The sequence below is a fragment of the Chenopodium quinoa genome, unplaced genomic scaffold (assembly GCF_001683475.1).
Source record: "Chenopodium quinoa cultivar QQ74 unplaced genomic scaffold, ASM168347v1, whole genome shotgun sequence".
In the NCBI taxonomy this organism is placed as follows: Eukaryota; Viridiplantae; Streptophyta; class Magnoliopsida; order Caryophyllales; family Amaranthaceae; genus Chenopodium; species Chenopodium quinoa.
The window spans coordinates 730,630-739,391 of NW_018744137.1; the positions used below are offsets into that span (position 1 = coordinate 730,630).

The window sequence follows — 8,762 nt, forward strand, 5'->3', positions numbered from 1 at the left end:
TAGAATTAAATTTGGAATTTATGACAAAATTATTCGCAAATAGGATTATTTTTACAAGGAAAAGTATATTGATTTGGCCAATTTTATTTTTGATGGTCAACGAGTGGCAGACAATCTATTCCCCAATTATCTACAGTGCTTTATAAATAAAGTTAAGTCGTGATTCATGAGGAACAATTTCAACGTTTCAAGATCATGTCTAAAATGTTGGCATCATGCTGGAGAATTATATTGTTAGCAATTTTGTTAAAGACATTTGTTCTCTTAGCAATTTTGATAACCAGAGCATTCGTCATATCTTTTAGGAGGCAAATCAAGCAGCGGACTGAATAGCAAAATGTTGGTCATTTAATTAGTGATAGTATAATATAGTTTTTATGTAACAAATCTTCTTTATTTTCCATCCTTTCTTCCAAGGCATTAGAAATTTCCCTTGTTAGAAGAGTTTTCTAATGTTTACTTTTTTTTACCATTATAAAAATAAATAAATGATGCTGTAGATTATACTCCGTATTAAGAAGGTAACAATTAATTAAAGACAGTCCCATATTTTCCCATTTATAACCATTCAAATTCAACTAATGAATGGAATGTATTATTTCTTTACACTACTAAAATGGACCAATCTTCAATTAAAGACAACAGCATTTACCAGTTAACAAATCTGCAATTTCCTTGCACTTTCCATTGACAACTACTATAACTTGTGATAACGAGCTTGGTGCTTACATAATTTGAAAAAGAAATCATGAAGAATTCGTATAAAATAATTTGTAAATCTAGTACTCGTATTCATATATACCTTTCAAAATTCAAAAAGTCGTGGATAATTCGTATATGGGATGCGCTATGCTAAGAACGCAATGAAAAGTTAGCGAATAAGGTATACTCATTAAGGGTCTGTTCTCTTACGTTGAAATTCAATTCAATTCAGTTTAGCTTAGTTCAGTGCAGTTCAGCTCAGCTCAGTTCAGTTCAGTTCAGCTCCTAATTTCCTTCTCTTATAAAATATTCAGTTCAGCTCAATTCAGTTCAGTTCAGTTCAGTTCAGTCAATGAGAATAGGCCCTAAGTCACTAGTCACTAATAGGGTTGGCAATCCCTGACTCGAATCAATAACACGACTCGAATCCGACCCGAATCGAACCCAAATTCGACCCGATTTGACTCAAATGTCATATTTCATACTAATATTAAGGGCCTGTTCCGATTGACTGAACTCAGTTGAACTGAACTGAACTGAAGTGAGCTGAGTTGAACTGAACTTATTAATTAGTTATTTTTAACTACGGATTAGTGATCTTTGATTATTTATTGATTATTTATTACTATACATGTGTGTATATACAAATGTACATATATTATTATTAATATTATTATTATTATTATTAATATTGATTATATTATTATTATTATTTATTGATTATTATTATTAGTATTATTATTATTATTATTGTTATTATTATTATTATTATTATTATTATTTATTATTATTATTTATTGATGATTATTATTATTATTATTGATTATATTATTAGTATTATTATTTCAATTATTATTGTTATTATTATTATTATTATTATTTATTATTATTATTATTTATTGATTATTATTATTATTATTTATTATTATTATTATTATTATTATTATTATTATTATTATTATTATATTATTATTATTATTATTATTAATATTTTTATTATTATTATTATTGTTGTTTTTGTTGTTGTTGTCGTCGTTATAATAAGAGCTTAAAAGAATGAAATTTGGCTTTATATCATTAGCAATATCATTAGACGTAAATTAAGAGTTGAACTGAACTGAACTGAATTGAATTTCAACGGAAGAAAACATGCCCTAAGTTTTACACTATTTTTAATAGTTTCTCTGCATAATCCGAAATCGACCCAAGCCTAACCTGTTGACCTGAATTGTCACCCCTAGTCACTAATACTATACTGCAAGTCTAAATGGACTAAGTAAAAGAAAATTGAGGCATATTTTAGAAACAAAGAAAGTACGCTGTTTACCACTATATTGATTGAGAATAAGTTCCACACTTCAACTTGGAGCAACTTGTACATCCTTGTCTCTTCAGAAGAATACAGTATGAATGAATGAAATGCTAAGACCAAAAAATGAGTTCGAGATTCCTTTCCAACTGTATGGGAAGCCCTTTTAGATTAGGATAACGCTGCAATGGAGCATGCTGTGCGTAAGTAAGACATAAAATGATAATAATAGCTGGAGTAAAAACATATTTTTGAGACTCAACCATCCGCTTAAATTTTTGAATGAAAAACATATTTTTGAGACTCAACCATCCGCTTAAGTTTTTGAATGAGTTAGTTAGTTAGTTAATAGATTATTATTAATTGAGCTAGATGGCATAAAGAAGGTTTTGGACTTTCAATTGGAATTCTTTTTAAAAGTTACACTTATTTGATATTTTGATGATAAATTTGTTGCATGAGATTTTTAAGTAACTGTATTGCAACTTATTTTTTATAAACTTAAATGAATTTATTGAACTTATTTTCTCTGAATGGAATCAAGTAAGGTGAAACAAACCAACACTTAGGGTTTGTTCTCATTTACTGAATTGAGCTGAGTTGAACTGAACTAAATTGAATTGTTTACGAGAGAAGAAAATTAAAAAATTTATTGAGCTGAATTGAACTGAAATTAAACTGAAAAAAACATATCCTTATTATAGAATTATCCGATGAAATTAATCTTATTTCAAGATTCACAATCTTATACAGTATACTAGTATACTATGTATATATATACTTCGTATATATTTTCTAGACACATCCACGGATCCACCGATATACGAGTACCAAATAAAAATCATTAATTTATCCTTAAACAAATATTTCCAAAACAGTAAAAAGATATAAAGTCCAAAAAAGAGGTTGGAATAATTAATAAAGATTCGGATCTTTTTGAATGTGGGTCTAAAAAAGTTTATCTTATCCACAGTAATATTGTCCTCGTAATTTTCATGTACTTAAAAAAATAAAAAATACTGTACCCTAAAGTCTGAGAATTGGATAACAGTCTGACTAGGGAGCTCAGATCATGCCAACTGTTACTTTTTGCTTACAATTTTTAGCAAGCGTACAAGTGTATTGCAAGATATTTTGGATATCGTAATTAATTAAGATCTGTTTTGATTTACTGAACTGAAATGATTGAGGCTGAACTGAACTGAATAGAGCTGAAATGAATTGTTTTTAAAAGAAGGAAATTAATGGAACTTATTAAAACTAAATTAAACTGGACAAAACAAACCCTTAATACCTTTATTTATTAATACGGAGTAATGTTGATTACACTATTGACAATTCTACACTAAACTAAATATTACGGCCATCATTAAAGAAAGAAGTAAGTACGTAGTATTAAGGAAGGGAGGTAGTATTCAGTATTCACATATCTCAATTCTAATATCAAAGTCAAATAATGTTGCAACTTGCAAGAATGAACGATATTATAGTTCGACGACGTAATCCAAATCCAAGGCACTTCATAACCAGGCCAATATATACACTATTACACCCATGTTGTAACTTGTAAACCTATGATTCATTTGTATTGATGATAGCTAAGCTGATTTTATCATTGGAAAATGGGGAAAAAATAAAATTAATTCATAAGAAACATAATTTAATTTAATTAAGTCATGTCAGTTCATATCAGACATAAATAGTTTTACTCCTAACTTGAAACATTATGAATTGCTTATCCATAAAATTTGGAAGAGCCAATAAAAATTGACTACTCATCATCAATAATAGTATTAATTCACTATCTTCCAGCATAGAAGACGGTCCAAAAACCCTTTTGGTACCACAAAATTATCTCTTTAGTGGGACATTTGTTAGCTGTAGGCCTGTATATCCTACCTTGCCCACAAAATCATTTTATGTTTGTTCAATATTGCTATCCCTTGTTTGTTCATGATTAGATGTCTCCACAAAGAGAAACTACATGTATGTAGCGATGGATTTCGAGTCAGGATTATATCCCGGCCCTCAACTCCGTATAAAATAAAACCCGAGTAAAATAGGATAACGAAGAATATAGTTAAGTGATATCTTAAATGACTTTAATCATGTACATAGTGTATCGCACATCACATCGCTCCCTCTCCTTGTATCAATCTTACAATACTCAAGAAGAACCTAATAGAAAAGGACAGTCATGTGATAAAGATTCTTATCATTATCTCATTTGGCTTATTTGTTTACTTAGCATTTAGATTTCAAAAAGAAAATTTCGCCTAAATAAATTACAAAGAAGATATTTTTGTATACATAAACGCTCTGATATTCATACAAGTAAGATGATACTGTATCTGAACAAAATACATCACACCCGTAACCAAAATACAAAATCATCAGAGCAGGATAGCATATCACAACTTTTAAGCACTGATCTTCCAAGCGACTAATCGCCCACGAACTCTATGAACACGATCGAGTAATTATTATAGAGCAGAGTTTTTTTTACTAGCATAAACTACGACTCAATTATATTATAACTACTAGCCTGCCTCTAGTTTCACTTATGTATGTATATGTAGTAATTAACTAGGGCGGCTTAATCTTCTTTAAGGTATCAAGGATGCTGGGGTTTCTCCAGGTCCTCAAGAGGACGGAAAAAGGTCTTCTGCTCCAGCACAGACTCGTAGCCAGCATTTGAGGGCGAAGAGTGGAAACCACGGTCTGCAGCTGCGTTATTCTCAGCAGCAGGTCCAAAAACCCCGGTGCTAGGATTTGGAGACCAGTACTTATCTGATTGAGGCTGAATCATATCATCTGGCACCACAGCTGGGCGGACATGATCATCGACGTTCTTGTCATACCACTGAAGCATGAAGAGACCTCCTGCAAATTAAATCATACGTTATGTTGAGCATAAACGTTTCTGTCACAACTTTTAATCAACCAAGTGGCCAACTAAAACAATTGTAATGTCAATAAAATTGAACAAAAATAGCCAATCAATCTTTTAGAGGACAAATTATGAAATTATGTTTTCCTGTTCCTAGTCTTACTCCATGAACTCATCAACACGTAATCATTTGACGGTCAATGTGATATAATCTTCTTCCCTGATTGAACTAAACTAATATGTTTTCCTAGTCTCCTACCCATCACCAACTCATTGACACATCCGAATTTGACAAGAAAAAACTTGAGCAAGCACATCAACGGAATATCCTCTCAATCCCTCCTTGTATATGATAGTCAAGGACACATAACAGGCCATAGCAAGTAAACAACCTAATTTTCACGAGTAAATCAAATTTGAGATCACATACAAACCACAACACACTATTTAGTACTCATAATTAATTAACTTGAACGAGAGGCATACTAATTACAACGTACATCGTATGTAACAAGATACAGAGACCGCAACAGCAGCTGAGACGACCCATGTGTCTATGACATAGAGAATAACCAACTTCGAATAAAATATGATGAGCAAGAGCAACTATGCAAGATGCACTATGACTGATGATGGGCACACTGCACACACATCTAAGGAAATTGACAATCAACCGGCCAACTACTTTGGCAATTAATTATTCATTTGGCATATTTCATGCTTAAGCATTACTTTGTTTTTACAGAAAACAGACAAGACCCACATATATCTGATCTTGACATCAACGCAATTGTGCTGGATTCTAGGTAAGATAATCAACCTTTTTATCTAATGACTTTACAAAGAAAAAATGTACCGCTATTAACTTATTGTAACCTAATGAAGCTTCAATGTCCAATACTGTAGTTCTTCGGGTATTTGCAACTAGCTTAGTCAAGGGTAATCCGCCATATCCTTTTCCATGATCAATACGCAAATTATTTGCAAAGATAAATTTTAAAGAAGGATGATTATATTACGAGTATTAAGCTAAAGGCTTCAAAATTAATGAACCACCTACGAAAGAAACCAACCAACTAACTTAATGACAAGCCGTATACTACCTATTCACACCAAATTTGTGAATAACATGCTACAAATTTCTCGGTATCATCCAACACACAAATTAGTTGGTCATTTGGCCCATCTAAATACGTGTTAAACACACAATTGCAATTAGTTGCAACCAAATATTGCTATCACCTTGCTTCTTTAAGGTAAGCATATAGCAACACCTTACCTATCCTCGCAACTCGTTCAAAAAGACGATAATATATTTTAACCCACACTAAATCTCCAAATTAAAGAAGAATCCAATATAGTTAGGCTTGACCACTAAAATGCAACACTAGAATCATGAAAATGACATAAAAGCTTAAATTATGGCTAATTTTCGCGCACGAACCATCCACATGACTACAATTGTTCATGACATTAGCATGTACGGACTATTATGATCAAACCTCCTCTTTTTATATTACAAATTAAGACCAAAACAGCTACAAGAAAAGTCAATTCAAAACAATTTGTTTAGTTAATCTAATTTCTAAATCAGGTATATTCTCATAAATCTGCCCACCGATTTTAAGGTATCATGCATTTGTCAACATGTTTATTGTCAATAATTCAATTAAACTCCATATTATTTTAGAAAAAAAAGACTAGAATTAGGATTCCTTTCTATATTATACAACTTGATTAACTTATTCTAGAAATAGTAAATTATTAACCATTCACAAAATTACCAATATTTGATACTAGTACTTTATTTTCCACCAGTAATTTTTGAAACAAGACAACACTTTATGCAGTGAATTTTCTAAATATGACCATGAATTGAAGCTGAAGTAATTTCCCAAAAAATCTATAAAAACATCTAAAATAAACTTACCACTGACAGTTGCTTATTCTTAGAAAACTTTCCTAGTGTCAGAAACCCGGAAACTTACATAATTATAGGCATCTCAATATTACTAGTTCAAGTATGTATTTTCCGTGTATAGTGAGTCACAAAAGGTCAAAAGGCAACTACGCAAACAAATTCAATTTTATGTTTTAGGTTACTCAACTAAGCTAATTGACATTTATAATAGTACGGAATATTTATGTATTAACCGAAATCAACAAATTACAGGACAATAAGGAAAGCCTATAATCCCTATTTTGGTTTATTAATATGCTTGCTCGTGTATTGGAGCTTAACAGGATAATTATTTGAGGACGGAGGGAATAATGATAAAAGTGATAATCTAACAATATAGGTCATTTTCACACATATTACCATTAACCCCGAAGAAATGGACAGAAAACATAAGATAACACAAATGACCATATTTTAACCCAAGAAGGCAACAAATTTTATTTATTTTTTTTTTTGGCAGCAAGGCAAACAATCACTTACCAACATCATAACATTTTACAAAAATAAAACTACCACGTAACTTTATTTTATTTTTTTCCAAAAAAAACCCAAAATATAGAGAAAATTCCACAAAATTATTGAAAAAAAAAATGATCATACATAATACATTCATCATTACATCCTCAACCTTCAACAATGATACACCCAAAATAAAAATTAGTTTAAAAATGGTCATTTTATGCAAGGAGTTCAAAAATAGTCATAAAAAAGAGTTTTTTAAAAACAATATGCTCATCAAAACCAATGTACAAAAAATCAAAATCCCACAAAAAAACAGAGTGATCATGGAAAAAGAAACGAAAAAGGATGAAAATTAAACAATGACAGTATAAAATTGATATGAAAAGAATATAAAAATATACCTAGAAGCAGGAGCAGCAGCAGAAAGGGGGCGAGTTGGGTGAGAAACGATTTGAGTGAGGAATCGTTTTCCAAAGGTGGTAACTCCACGGCAACTCGAATTAGCGGCCATAAAATCAAGTTTAATTTCTGGAAAAAATAGAGAGAATTTGAACTGAAAATATATATGAGAGAAATGGAAAGATATGTTAATCTGTTATTTTAGGGTGAAACTAAACAGGGGTTTTATATAGACCCAGAAAAGATGAATTGGTACGGAAAATAAAAGAAATAAAAGGATTTGATTGGAATAAGATAGAGAGATAGAGAGAGAAAGAGTGAGTGTAAAGGGTGTTGCCTTGGTTCCCACCTACCCCCGTACGTTTTGGGTTGCACTAGTACTACGTTCAACCTTTTTTCATAAAAAAAAACAAGTTTGGATACAGTTAAGATTAACGGTGGATGGATAACGGAGGTGTTATTATGTGTTGCCATTTCGGACAAACAATACTAGAGTTGGGCATGGGTCGTGTTGTGTTCAAAACTTCAAATAGGCATTTCTAAAATTATTTATGTGTGGCGTAGTCCTCCTTTTATAACGCCACATCACCTACTCAATCCTAGGTCACGTTCACTTTACCTCATTTTTGCTAAAGTGAAATTATTTTTACTAGTTTTCTATTATATTTCTTCTATATAGTTACTGAATATTACTGAACAGAAATTATTTTTACTTAATATTAATTTTTTTAAGGTGAAGTGAACTGGACGTGAATGGTTATTTAAATACAGGTTAATCATCTAAACCAATCATCAACTATGTATTAAACATAAAAATAAATGTACATTTTTGCAAATCACAAGATCTGATTAAAAAAAATAACACCATAAATATTAATCTTTAAATACATATTATCACCGGGTTTAATAAAAGTAGCAACGCAATGTAATGCTCGAACCACGTACACACTAGTTACTTATAAAAATCAAGTGAAAAATAATATTTTAACCAATAAATATAATTTTAGTTCACTATAAATTAGAAAGGTGAATGACCTTAC

At 30.8% G+C, this 8,762-nt stretch overlaps 1 pseudogene; it reads right to left on the bottom strand.

Annotated features, from left to right (window-relative positions):
• Positions 1 to 4,211: 4,211 nt before the first annotated feature.
• LOC110692972 lies at positions 4,212 to 7,942 on the bottom strand (annotated as a pseudogene).
• Positions 7,943 to 8,762: the final 820 nt, after the last annotated feature.